At 44.9% G+C, this 14,111-nt stretch overlaps 1 protein-coding gene across 5 annotated transcripts in view; it reads right to left on the bottom strand.

The window, feature by feature from the left end:
- LOC126284361 (zinc finger protein 436-like) overlaps positions 1-14,111 on the bottom strand; it is a 264,952-nt gene that overhangs the window by 79,407 nt on the left and 171,434 nt on the right. For 4 of the 5 annotated variants that reach the window (XM_049983231.1, XM_049983229.1, XM_049983232.1 and 1 more), the window contains exon 1: positions 13,755-13,881. The exons of the other annotated variant lie outside the window; for it this stretch is intronic. The gene's annotated coding sequence lies outside the window, so the exon portion shown is untranslated. Of the gene's footprint in view, positions 1-13,754; positions 13,882-14,111 lie in introns of those variants that run through there. 5 annotated transcript variants of the gene reach the window in all.

The raw sequence follows: 14,111 nt of genomic DNA, 5'->3' as shown, positions 1-14,111 counted from the left end.
AATTGTCATCCATGAAGACAAATGCTGCCAATATAGTTGCACTATCAACCGGAGGATGGCATTCATGTATCGTACAGCTGTTACGGCACCTTCCATGATCAACGGCAGCGTAGTATGTCAGCCCCACAAGGCATTAGCCTGACCTGGTTGCCTTCAAACACGTCTCTGACATGCAACACTCATCGGTGACAAGAATGTAATGCCAATCTCGAGCGGTCCATTCGGCATGTTGTTGGGCCCATCTATATTGTGCTGCATGGTGTCATGGTTGCAAAGACATACCGCGCCATGGATGTCAGGAGTGAAGTTGCACATCATGCAGCCTATTGGGCACAGTTCGATCGTAGCACGACGTTCTGCGGCTGTGCCCGAAAAGCATTGTTCAACATGATAGCGTTGCTGTGAGGGTTCCTCCGAGACATAATCTGTCAGCAGTGGTGATCCACTGCAGTAGTGGCAGCCCTTGGGAGGCCTGAGCGAGGCATGTCATCAACAGTTCCTGACTCTCTGTATCTCCTCCATGTCCGAACAACATTACTTTGATTCACTCTGAGACACCTGGACACTTCCCTTGCTGAGAGCCCTTCCAGGTACAAGGTAACAATGCAGACATAATGAAAATGCGGTATTGACCGCCTAGGCATGGTTGAACTGCAGACAACACGTGACGTATACCTCCTTCTAGGTGGAATGACTGAAACTTATCGGCTGTTGGACTGCCTCTGTCTAATAGGCGCTGCTCATGCATGTTTGTTTGCATCTTTGGGCGGGTTTAGTGACATCTCTCAACAGTCAAAGGGACTGTGTCTGTGATACAATATCCACAGTCAGCGTCCATCTTCAGGAGTTCTGGGAACCGGGGTGATGCAAAACTTTTTTTGTTGCGTGTAGTTAAAGGAGATGAAAATTTAATACTCATGGGGGACTGGAATTTGGTAGTAGGAATACAAAGGGAAGGAAAAGTAGAAGGTGAATATGGACTGGGGTAAGGAATGAAACAGGAAGCCGTCTGGCAGAATTTTGCACAGAGCATAACTTAATCATAGCTAACACTTGGTTTAAGAATAATGAAAGAAGGTTGTAGACGTGGAAGAGGCCTGGAGATACTGGAAGATTTCAGATAGATTATATAATTGTAAGACAGAGATTTAGGAAGCAGGTCAAACTGAAAGAGGTTGTAGAGAGTTTCAGAGAGAGCATTAGGGAACGACAAAAATACAGGGGAAGGAAATACAGTAGAAGAAAAATGGGTGGCTTTGAGAGATGAAACGGTGAAGGCAGCAGATGATCAAACAGGTAAAAAGACGAGGGCTAGTGGAAATCCTTGGGTAACAATGCAGTAAATGAAGTAGATGAGATGGAATACAAAGTATCAAAAATGACATCGACAGGAACTGCAAAATGGCTAAGCAAGGGTGCCTATAGGACCAATGTAAGGATGTAGAGGCATATAATACTAGGGGTAAGATAGATACTACCCACAGAAAATTTAATGTGACCATCGGAGAAAAGAGAACCATCTGTATGAATATCAAGAGCTTAGATGGAAAACCAGTCCTAAGCAAAGAAGTGTAAGCAGGATGGTTGGTTAGAAGTACACACAGCAGAAGGACCATGTACTTGAGGGCAATATTATAGAAATGGACGAGGATGCAAATGCAGATGAAGTGGGAGATATAATACAGCATGAAGAATTTGACAAAGCACTGAAAGGCCTAAGTCAAAAAAAGGCCCCCCGGAGTAAACATTCCATTAAAACTACTGATAGCCTTGGAAGACCCTGGAAAGACGCACGAGACAGGCAAAATACCCTCAGACTTCAAAAAGAATACAGTAATTCCAATCCCAAAGAAAGCAGGTGTTGACAGGTGTGAAAAATACAAAACTATCAGTTTAATAAGTTACAGCTGCAAAATACTAACAAGAATGCTTTACAAATGAATGGAAAAAGTAATAGAAGCTGACCTCTTGGAAGATCAGTTTGGACTCTATAAAAGTGTTGGAACACGAGAGGCAATACTGACCCTATGACTTGTCTTAGAAGGTAAGTTAAGGAAAGGCAAACCTATGTTTCTAGCATTTGCAGACTTAGAGAAACCTTTTGACAATTTTGACTGGAATACTCTCTCAGATTCTAAAGGTGGCAGGAGTAAAATACAGAGAGTGAAAAGCTATTTATAATTTGTACAGAAACTAGATGACAGTTTTAAGAGTCGGGAGGCATGAAAGAGAAGCAATGGTTGGAAAGGGAGTGAGACAGGGTTGTAGCCGCTCCCCGATGTTATTCAGTCTGTATATCATGCAAGCAGCAAAGGAAAGAAAAGAAAAATCTGGAATGGGAATTAAAATCCATGGAGAAGAAATAAAAACTTTGATGTTTGCCAATGACATTGTAATTCTGTCAGAGTGAGCAAAGGACCTGGAAGAACAGTTGAACAGAATGGACAGGGTATTGAAAGGAGGATATAAGAGAATGTCAACAAAAGCAAAACAAGGAATTAAATCAGGTGAAGCTGAGGGAATTAGATTAAGAAATAAGACACTTAAAGTAGTAGATGAGTTTTGCTATTTGGGGAGCAAAATAATTGTGATGGCCAAAGTAAAGAGAATATAAAATGTAGGTTGGCTATGGCAAGGAACACATTTCTGAAGAAAAGAAAATTGTTAATTCCGAGTATAGATTTAAGTGTCAGGAAGTCTTAAGTATTTGTATGGAGTGTAGCCATGTATGGAAATGAAACAGGACAGAGGGAGACTAAAAGATGAATACACGAAGCAGACTCAGAAGGATGTAGGCTGCAGTAGTTACTGGGAGACAAAGAGGCTTGCACAGGATAGAGTAGAATGGAGAGCTGCATCAAACCAGTCTCTGGACTGAAGACCACAACAACAACAACACCTAGAGTGGCCAGCTACAATAGATTTGTTGGAATGATTATAACAACAATGAGACAACATATTCTGTGACATTTTAGGTAAGAATTCGCACCCTGTTGGAACAAGTATGTGGTTGGTTGGTTTAAAGGAAGGGGGGAAGGGACCAAAATGAGAGGTCATCGGTCCCTTGTTCCCGGTAAAATAATTACCCAAGGGAAAGAAGAAAAGAAAGGAGACATACAGCACAATAACAGGAGAATGGAAGAATTAAAAGAACGACAGGACAACCAACACTACTATGGACAAGACAGGAAAAGAAAACCACAGAGAAAAGCAAGAAACATGTAGAAAGAACATGCGCGAAAACTTATATAGAATCATAAAACCCACCGTCACATATAAAATGAAAAAATAAATTAGACGATGAAGCGCTGTCAGCTAAAATTAATGGCAACGAGTCCGGTAACTGAAGAGGCCATCACAGGGCAGACAAAGACAGACAGCTCAACAAGATGTGGGCCACTGTCAGCCGGAAGCCACACCAACACTGAGGTGGTCATCACAGAGCAGGAAACAGCCATGTGTCACCCAAGTGTGGCCAATGCGGAGCCAACAGAGAGCCACGGAGTACCTGCGAGAGGTCCAAGTGGAGGTCTTCCACACATTTGTAATCTCCTTAATGACACGCAGTTTGTTGTGTGTACTGAGGTTATGCCATTCCGTCTCCCAAAGCCGCAAAACCTGGCAGTGTAGTATTGAATGCAGGTCAGTTGCAGAGAAGCCTATCTCCATAAGTGGTTTCCGCATAGCCTGCTTTGCCAGCCTGTTGGCAAGTTCATTGCCTGGGATTCCGATGTGGCCTGGGGTCCAAACAAACGCCACTGGATGACTGGACCGTTCCGGGGCATAGACAGACTCTTGGATGGTCGCTACCAAAGGACGAGGAGTGTAGCACTGATTGATAGCTTGTAGGCTGCTCAAGGAGTCAGTACACAGAAGAAATCGAGCCATCGGTGTAAACCACATCATGGCCTTGGTACATGTCAAGAATCGAGAGGAAGAGGTAGCGGAGAGCCGTGAGGTTAACTGAGTCCAGGCAAAGCCGCGGCCTAGATGTACACTATCGAGCTGTAAGTGAATGGACCTCAAGTATAGGTGATAAAGGCAAGGACTACAGTTTAGAAAGAAGGGATCAGAGACAAACTGCAATTGGAAACCCTGACCTGGGCCGCCAATGAGGGCACAGAAGAACTATGAATGTGTTCAACGTAACTGGCCAGCAGTTGTGCACTCCTAACCTGCAATGGAGGGACTCCAGCCTCCACCAGGACGCTGGTCACCAGACTCGTCCTAAAAGCTCCTGTCACTAAGCAAACACCACAGTGGTGCACTGGGTCAAGTTAACACAACACTGAGGGCGCCGCCGAACCATGAAACAGACTCCCATAGTCAAGGCGGGATTGAACAAGGGCTCTGTAGAGCTGCAGCAGCGTAGAGCGATATGCACCCCAGTTGGTGTTGCTCAGGCAGCAGAAGGCATTGAGGTGCTGCCAGCACTTCCACTTAAGCTGACGAAGGTGAGGAAGCCAAGTCAATCAGGTGTCAAAAACCAGTGCTAAGAATCAATATGTCTCCACTACAGTGAATGGATCCGCATGAACGGTATGACGCTGACAGAAAGGCGTAATACACGACTTTATGACCGAAAACTGGAAACTGTGGGCTAGAGCCCATGACTGCACCTTGTGGATGGCTCCCTGTAGGTGCTGCTCAGCAACACCAGTACTGGTGGAGCAGTACAAAATGCAGAAGTTGTCTGCATACAGCTGCTGGCAGACCATTAATGGCCACTTAAAAGAGAGATACACTCAATACAGAGCCCTGTGGGACCCCATTGCCCTGGATATGGGGGGAACTATGGGAGGCACCAACTTGGACAAGGAAAGTATGAAGCGACAGAAAATTTTGTATGAAAACCGGGAACAGGCCTCGGAGACCCCACTGTATAATGTGGCAAGGATATGATGTCATCAGGTCGTGTCATACGCTTTTCATAAATCAAAAAAGATGGCAACCAGGTATAGGCATCTGGGAAAGGATGTTCGGATGGCAGACTCGAGGGACACAATATTATCAATAGCAGAGTGACCCTGAAATGGAGCCAGTAGGCCACGTGGCTCCAGGACCCAATCCAACTGCCGACACACCATACGTTCCAGCAGCTCACAAAGAATGTTGGTGAGGCTGATGGGCCGATGCTATCCACATCAAGCAGATTTTTACCGGGTTTGAGCACCAGAATGATGGTGCTCTGTCGCCATTGCGATGGAAAGACGCCATCGCACCAGATCCAGTTGGAGATGCTAAGGAGATGTCGCTTGCAGTCAGAGGAGAGATGTTTAATCATCTGGCTGTGGATCCGATCTTGCCCAGGAGCAGTGTCAGGGCAATGTGCAAGGGCACTGAGGAGCTCCCACTCTGTAAGTGAGGCTTTATAGGATTCACTGTGGCGTGGAGTGAACGAGAGGTCCTTCCCTTTCAGCAACCATTTGAGGTTGCGAAAGGCTTGGGAGGGAGGGGGGCGGGGGTAATTCTCCAATGCAGAGGATCGAGCATAATGCTCAGCAAAGTTTTCGGCGATTGCGATAATAGATAACACACCATTTACGTTAACACCAGGAAAACCTGTTGAGCTCTAGTACTCAAAAACACGTTTGATCCTTGCCCAGACTTGGGAAGGTGATTTATGGCACTCAATGATCGAGACGTATCTCTCCAACACTCCTGCTTCTGTCATTTGATAAGTTGGCGAAGGCAGGCATTGAGCTGTTTAAAGGCTATGCGGTGCTCCGGGGAAGGGTGCTGCTTATGCCGCTGCAGAGCTCGCCAATGCTTCTCAAAGGCAAGGGACTGCCTTTCGCTTGGGGCACCCTAAAGAGCGAGGGATCGTGTTTTCTGCCACAGAAAGAATTGTCGTAGTCAGCTGCTCAACCATCACATCAATGATCCCATATGGGGGAGATACAACAGTGACAGCAGAGGTGAGTTTCCCAGTCCACCTTGTTTAAAGCCCATCTGAGCAGATGTCCGTGGTCCTGATGCCAGGGCAGTGACAGGGAGATGGAAAAGTGGTCACTAGCACGCAGGTAGTCATGTGCTCACCAGTGGATGCATGGGAGAAGCCCTGCGATGCACATTGATAAATCAATGACTTAGTAACTACCATGAGCCACAATGAAAAGTGTGGCAGTCCCAGTATTTAAGAGGCAGAGGTTGAACTGAGATAGTAAAGTTTTGACATCTCTGCCTCAGCCAGTAAGCATCGTGCCACCACACAAGGGGTTATGGGCATTAAAATCTCCCAAAAATAGGAAAGGTTTAGGGAGTTGATCAACCAGTGCAGGTAATACATTCAGGAGTACTGCACCATCTGGAGGAAGGTATACATTGCAGACAATTATTTCCTGTGTCATCCTTATTCTGACAGCCACAGCTTCAAGAAAGGTTTGAAGAGGCACAGTTTCACTACAGACTGACTTTAGGATATAAACACAAACTCCACCTGACACTATTATAGTCGCTATGGTTCCTGTAATATCCCTTATAGCCACAGAGGGCAGGGGTTTGCATTGCTGGGAACCAGGTTTCCCGGCAATGCAGAAAGCAGCTTAACAGTTGGCGTAGCTCAGCCAGGTGGTGCACCTGCTGCCACCGACTTATTGCCTGAGCAGTTGATATCGATTGTGCCTGAGTGTACAGCGAGATCTAGGTCCTCAGCGGACGGCAAAATGTCCACCTCACCCACAGACACAGAGCTTGCAGGTAGCGGTGGTGTGGGTGCCACCATAATTCCCTTATTCTTGGGAATCTTCTTTTTGGATTACTCCCACTGCTTCTTGGGTTTCCCTGGCTGGGAGGACTTCACTGATTCAGTCTCCGGGACAGAGGATGAGCGTGAAGCCCTACAACCAGCTGCTTTTGGGCTCTTCAGCCACTGGCGGGTGTCATCTTTCCAACTAGCAGAAACCTGGGAAGGAAGTGATCCAAGGGACCTCTTCCTAGTGAGAGGAACCAAAGAAGACTTACATTCTTGGGCACAGAAGTGGGGACTGATATCCCCGATGCGATGGTTTGGGGGGGGGGGGGGGGTGTTGCTCCTGAAGTAGGTGGTGCAGGAGCAACAAGGAGGGAAGTGCACCCCCCCCCCCCCACCACCACCAAGGGGGGTGACTGGGGTTGGCACAGCCGATGGGGCTAACTGTTGTAGTGGCAGCGTGAGACAATGTCATACATACAGGATGTAGGTGTTCAAATCTCCTCTTCGCCTCAGTGTAGGTCAGTCAGTCCAGGGTCTTCTACTACATGACTTTACTTTCTTTCTGGAGAATCCTGCAGTCAGGCAAGCAAGGCAAATGGTGCTCTCTGCAGTTAACACAGATGGGAGGCGGGGCACATGGAGTATTGGGATGGGATGGGCGTCCGCAATCTCGACACGTGACGCTGGAAGTAAAGCAGGAAGATATATGGCCCAACTCGTAGCATTTAAAACACCGCATTGGAGGAGGGATATAGGGCTTTACATCACAGCGCCAGATTATACCTTGACCTTCTCAGGTAACGTATCACCCTCGAAGGTCAAGATGAAGGCACTGTTGGCAACCTGGTTATCTCTCGGACCTCAGTGGACACGCTGAACAAAATGTACACCTTGCCACTGTAAATTGACACAGCTCATTGTCAGGCAGCAAAAGGAGGTCCCCATGAAATATGATACCCTGGACCATATTTAACCTCTTATGGGGAGATCATGATGGTTACAGAAACATCCTCCAGCTTGATTGGGCAGAGGATGCTGTTTTGATCAAGATTGACTCAGATCTCACCTTGGACAAGCCCTCCACCTCCTCAAACTTGTCCTCTAAATGCTCAACAAAAAACTGAGGCTTCATCGTCATGAAAGATTCCTCATCAGCTCTCGAATATACAGGGTACCGGGATGAATAAGAGCCACTGCCATCCTTAGCCTGACGTTCCTCTCATGGTGTGGCCAGGGAGGGGGACGATTTGGGGTTGTACTTCTGTGCATTGAATTGAGCCTGTGAACACTTAGAGACTGCTGGTGTTTCATCACCAGCAAGAGAGGATGTACTATGCTTCATCACGTGTCATCCGCCCTGATGCCACCCACTCCAACCAGTGGCCCTCCCCACAGGCGCCACCGTGCCACAGCAAAGGCCACCTGGCAGGACGGCCATTGCCAGTAGTCCCAATGCCCCTGGGGTGACGTGCACCTACTCTTCAGCATATGTGGGGAGTTAATGGCGCAGGCATCAGTTGAACGATTCCTGTGTTGTCAGGGGGCTACAACCAACAGGGTATATGGCAGCCCCACGACAACAGACTGGCTACCATGCTGGATATCAGGTGCAACCAAGCAAACAAGTCCGTTGTCATTGTCAGCACAGAAAACGATACTGCACAGTTGCTGGAAAAATAGGCACCCAGGAGGGTGACCTCACCCAACAGTTGGAGAATGAGCAGAAGTGCAGATCCACATTGACAAAGTATGCAATAGGTCTCTGCTCATGATGGAATCGATGCACCATGAAAGGTGCCTTTCCCCAATTGGCTTACTCTTCAGGAAAATTCTAAAAAATGGAGGTCAAACCCTACAGGGGACCACCACATAAAGGCTGAAATGTGTGAGACTCCTTTCAGTCACCTCTTACGACAGACGGGAATACCTCAGACCTATTCTAACATTCGGACTTGCAGGAGGACAAGTATGTGGAATACCTAGATAGGCAATATCATAAAAATGAACAACCCGGCCCTGTGAGACAGGATCTTACAATCAGTTACTGAATCATGCTAGAGAATGTGGATGAGAACTATAGAAAATCTAAAGCAGCAGTCATCTCAAACCAGGACCTTCCAAGTAGTGTTGTACATAAAGAAACACACGGAAAATACATTATTTAATCCCATGTTTAAATAAATAAATAATAAATGACTGAGGGACAAGAGGGTAAAAAGATAGAAGACACTAATCTCCCCATACCATTCACAGAGGAGACACTTTATGTAGTAATCAAATCCCTCAAAAACAGGAAAGCTGCTGAAATGGATGGTATACACTCCTGGAAATGGAAAAAAGAACACATTGACACCGGTGTGTCAGACCCACCATACTTGCTCCGGACACTGCGAGAGGGCTGTACAAGCAATGATCACACGCACGGCACAGCGGACACACCAGGAACCGCGGTGTTGGCCGTCGAATGGCGCTACCTGCGCAGCATTTGTGCACCGCCGCCGACAGTGTGAGCCAGTTTGCCGTGGCATACGGAGCTCCATCGCAGTCTTTAACACTGGTAGCATGCCGCGACAGCGTGGACGTGAACCGTATGTGCAGTTGACGGACTTTGAGTGAGGGCGTATAGTGGGCATGCGGGAGGCCGGGTGGACATACCGCCGAATTGCTTAACACGTGGGGCGTGAGGTCTCCACAGTACATCGATGTTGTCGCCAGTGGTCGGCGGAAGGTGCACGTGCCCGTCGACCTGGGACCGGACCGCAGCGACGCACGGATGCACGCCAAGACCGTAGAATCCTAAGCAGTGCCGTAGGGGACCGCACCGCCACTTCCCAGCAAATTAGGGACACTGTTGCTCCTGGGGTATCGGCGAGGACCATTCGCAACCGTCTCCATGAAGCTGGGCTACGGTCCCGCACACCGTTAGGCCGTCTTCCGCTAACGCCCCAACATCGTGCAGCCCGCCTCCAGTGGTGTCGCGACAGGCGTGAATGGTGGGACGAATGGAAATGTGTCGTCTTCAGCGATGAGAGTCACTTCTGCCTTGGTGCCAATCATGGTCATATGCGTGTTTGGCGCCGTGCAGGTGAGCGCCACAATCAGGACTGCATACGACCGAGGCACACAGGGCCAACACCCGGCATCATGGTGTGGGGAGCGATCTCCTACACTGGCCGTACACCTCTGGTGATCGTCGAGGGGACACTGAATAGTGCACGGTACATCCAAATCGTCATCGAACCCATCGTTCTACCATTCGTAGACCGGCAAGGGAACTTGCTGTTCCAACAGGACAACACACGTCCGCATGTATCCTGTGCCACCCAATGTGCTCTAGAAAGTGTAACTCAACTACCCTGGCCAGCAAGATCTCCGGATCTCTCCCCCATTGAGCATGTTTGGGACTGGATGAAGCGCCGTCTCACGCGGTCTGCACGTCTAGCACGAACGCTGGTCCAACTGGGGCGCCAGGTGGAAATGGCATGGCAAGCCGTTCCACAGGACTACATCCAGCATCTCTACGATCGTCTCCATGGGAGAATAGCAGCCTGCATTGCTGCGAAAGGTGGATATACACTGTACTAGTGCCGACATTGTGCATGCTCTGTTGCCTGTATCTATGTGCCTGTGGTTCTGTCAGTGTGATCATGTGATGTATCTGACCCCAGGAATGTGTCAATAAAGTTTCCCCTTCCTGGGACAATGAATTCACGGTGTTCTTATTTCAATTTCCAGGAGTGTATTTACCAACTTCATTATAAAAATAGAAAGAAAAAGCTACGATAACAAAACCATGTTGCTCCATTTCTGAGACAATTTGCATCGAAGTTACGTAATCAGACTGACACATGTGCAAATTCAAGCAGCCCACTAGATGCAATTAGAGTCAGTTGTTCTCATAGCATAGATGATGCGCACAAGACTGTTCAAATGTTGGCATGGGTTTGATCCTTGGTACCATCCCATGTCCAACTTTTGAATCTCTCCCTTGTTCAGTTTTAGAAAACCAAACGAAGAACACATTTGATGCCAATGTCTCTGGCAGGCAGATTGAACTTGTGCATGCAACAGACTGATTGGTTAACTTAAATGTTAATAATGCTGAAACAATATTCAAACATATTGATTTTTTTTTCAGTACAACCCACACTGCAACATCTATGCAAACTTTGCAGCCTATTTCTGACCACCCTGTATATGTTCCTTGATTTTGGACTGGGATGATATTCATTTGCAGTTGGATCATTAGCTGTTGTCTTCTGATTGTAAGGGTAATGCAATGGTCATACATAAAAATTGCATTATGATATTTAATAAAACAATTTATTTAGTTTTTTCACCATATTTTATCATTTTCCAGTTCAGTGCTGTATCATCAATGACAATTTGGACAGACAACTTATTTAAGACATTTTAAGGAGGACCTAAACACTACAAAGTTTTTTCGTAACACAGAAGGTAAAGACATTCTTTTCTAACCCATTCAAGGCTTCTCGCACAATTTATGTGTGCTTGTTTCAACTTCAATCTCCTTCATTTAAATCTGCTATACAGTTTTTCTATTTTCCTACTAGCTTTTCTAATATTCTTAATGGACTACTGTGGGTCCATACCCTGTATCACTCACTATCTTCTAGCATACAGCCTACAGTATGTCAATTTCTGCCAGAGATCCTCCACTGCTCAGTTAGTTTCCAATCATTTGACTTTTACTTTGACATCAGTGATCAGTGATGCTATGGTACCCCTGTGGCAATTGATCTCTACATTAGTGTTCACCAAACATAAAACTTAGGGCCTATTCGTTGCTGGCAAATCCAATAAATTTTCCTCCTGGGTTGGATGTCTTGGCCACTGCTCTAAATCATTTCTGGAAAATATGTTTATCATAGTGTCTCAAGATTCTTTGTCCCTGCTTCCCACTGCAAATGGTAGACTGGGACCTTCAAGTAGTAAGGAAGAGTGTGGTGGCTCTAACTGGTTCAAATGCAATTTCAGCAATAGGAGCCAACTCACATCTACTGTTACAGTCTGCAGGGGCAGCCATACAGTCAGTACCCAATCATATCTTCGACATAGAGAGATGAACTTTATAAAAACTGAAAAATGCTGCTACCTGTATGCCAATGGATGATTATTAGTAAAGCCTGATTTGTTTCTTGGAACACACACACCACTGATTATCATTGCCCAGTCTAAGGTAATATAAAGCACACGAGCAAAGGCGTTCAGATAAAAAATAAATAATAATCACAAAGAAATTTAAAAAAATTGTTCTCACCCAGGTTTACTGTTTAATGCATGTCCATATTAGAGGACATGTCATCCAAATCATTGAACAACATAATTCCAAATGACCTAACCCCGCCATACTGGAAACCAAATTCAGATATTTGCCTTTCACATGTTGTCAGCCATGTTGCACAAGCTCATAGCTGGAACAAGCATCTTGTTATTGCTTCCAAACTCCAGACAGACTTTCACATGATGCTGTGGGATTAGCATCTCTAGTAGAAGAATTGTCAGTCCCACCTCACAGAAGTTTTTGTTGAGTCTTTAAGGGATGGAGAAAAAATACTGGCAAAGTTAAGCACTGGTCATGAGTCATGCTCAGGCAATACAATAGGTAGAATTCTCCTGCAATAGGAATGTATCTGGATTCAAACCCCAACGAGACAAAATATTTTAACACCTCAAAAATAATCAACACCCCACAACAGAGTACAATGAGATTTGAGAAAAAATGATTACCAAAGCAGCTGATTGATCAAATATAAAGCATTGATTTCATCAAAGACTATGATGTCCCATATTTAAGCATAGAACATGACATCTGAGGTATATCTTTGCATTAACTGAATTGTTCGATACCGCTTCGTCAAGTTGCATCTAAATTGTAATATTTCAGTCTAACATATACCTCACCCTAGTTAGAGAACAATTCGTCACTACAGCTAAAATTTCATACTCTCACCACTTGCTTTACCAACACACACACAAGTCACTAACCTATGCCTCTGATTAAGCAACAGTTCGGCCTGTCACAACAACCAACATTTCAAAAAATACAATAGAATCAAAAACAGAAAATATTGTTATTGTTACATTTTCTTCCTTTCTATGCATGTGTCAAAAACCACATCGTCATCATTATCATCAAGACAAAGCCAACATCTGGTATCAGTAGATTCAATTGTCCCTGTGACACTCTCCTCATGCCTAATACTCCTATTTTATTAAAAGCTATCTTTTCCAAATAAAATTTCGATGATATCAGATGGTGCTATGTAGGTCCTAACTTAACAACTCTGTAATGCATATAATCTAAGTCTACTTCTTACACAACATACAAATATTCATTAACTGTAGTTAAATTTCTCACAATGCAGCCAACAGTTTATATAGACAATAATTAAACGTAACTGCTATGGACTTCTTGAGGATCTGCTGCTGATTCTGTTCACGAATTATCAAATTCGTACAAAGTGACATTGAAGAATATGAGGGCATTTAGTAACTAGTGGTCAATACATAAAATACATTACGTAATCTGCAATCATTCTACGCGTCGAGTGCTTATCATCATTATATTATTCGACGTGTCTCAAAGCTTTATGAAGCTATACACAAATGTGGTAGAATCAAAACTTTGAGTCAATCATACGCAAAGGTATGGGGCCAACAATACAATTTAAGGCTTACAAAAGTCTTGCATTATGAAGCAAAGTTTTCAGGTCTAGAACTGCATAACACAGTAAACTATCACGTAAAAAACTACATAAGCGGTAAGTTTAATACTTTACAGGTGATCCAGGACTTAGTAATTCAAAAACATTGTAAAAAGTGTGTTTATCAGTTTATAGTCCACCGAATTTAAATATCAACAAAAGTCTGACTTTCTACACATCTTCTCAGCTACATTGTTGTAAATTCAAGTATCAAATCCGGCCTTTATACGAAGACATTGTACTTCTACTGTACTGAACTTACCGATAGGTCATTCAGAAAACTCGAACTTATGAAATAAATATTACTTGAAACCACAGCATTCTATACCTACTTTTGAATAAAATTCCACGCCAACAGCGTCGCTAATCAAAGATATCTTACTTCTGCTTCACTTGTAATCACTTAAGATTTGCTGTACTGTATGTCTCGATTCACACATGAGAAAGGGCGCCATATTGTGGTCTAGCTAGTGCTGTTTTTCACTTGTCCAGAACGCCGCGCCGTTTAAACTTGTGTACATAACAATAATGCTTTGGTTATTCTGTAGCTTCGTATCACTACTTGAAGAAGCGAATTTATATTGATCTGACGCGTGACATTGAATATGGTTCAGTCGATATACCTACGCAAAGGTTAATCATATTTCGTTTTTATTTTCAATTTACTACAATTTCCCAAAGCTGCGTGA

Source organism: Schistocerca gregaria, chromosome 8, assembly GCF_023897955.1.
Source record: "Schistocerca gregaria isolate iqSchGreg1 chromosome 8, iqSchGreg1.2, whole genome shotgun sequence".
Taxonomy (NCBI): Eukaryota; Metazoa; Arthropoda; class Insecta; order Orthoptera; family Acrididae; genus Schistocerca; species Schistocerca gregaria.
Note: the sequence above shows the minus strand (reverse complement) of the source record. Positions and strands in the feature narration are given on the sequence as shown.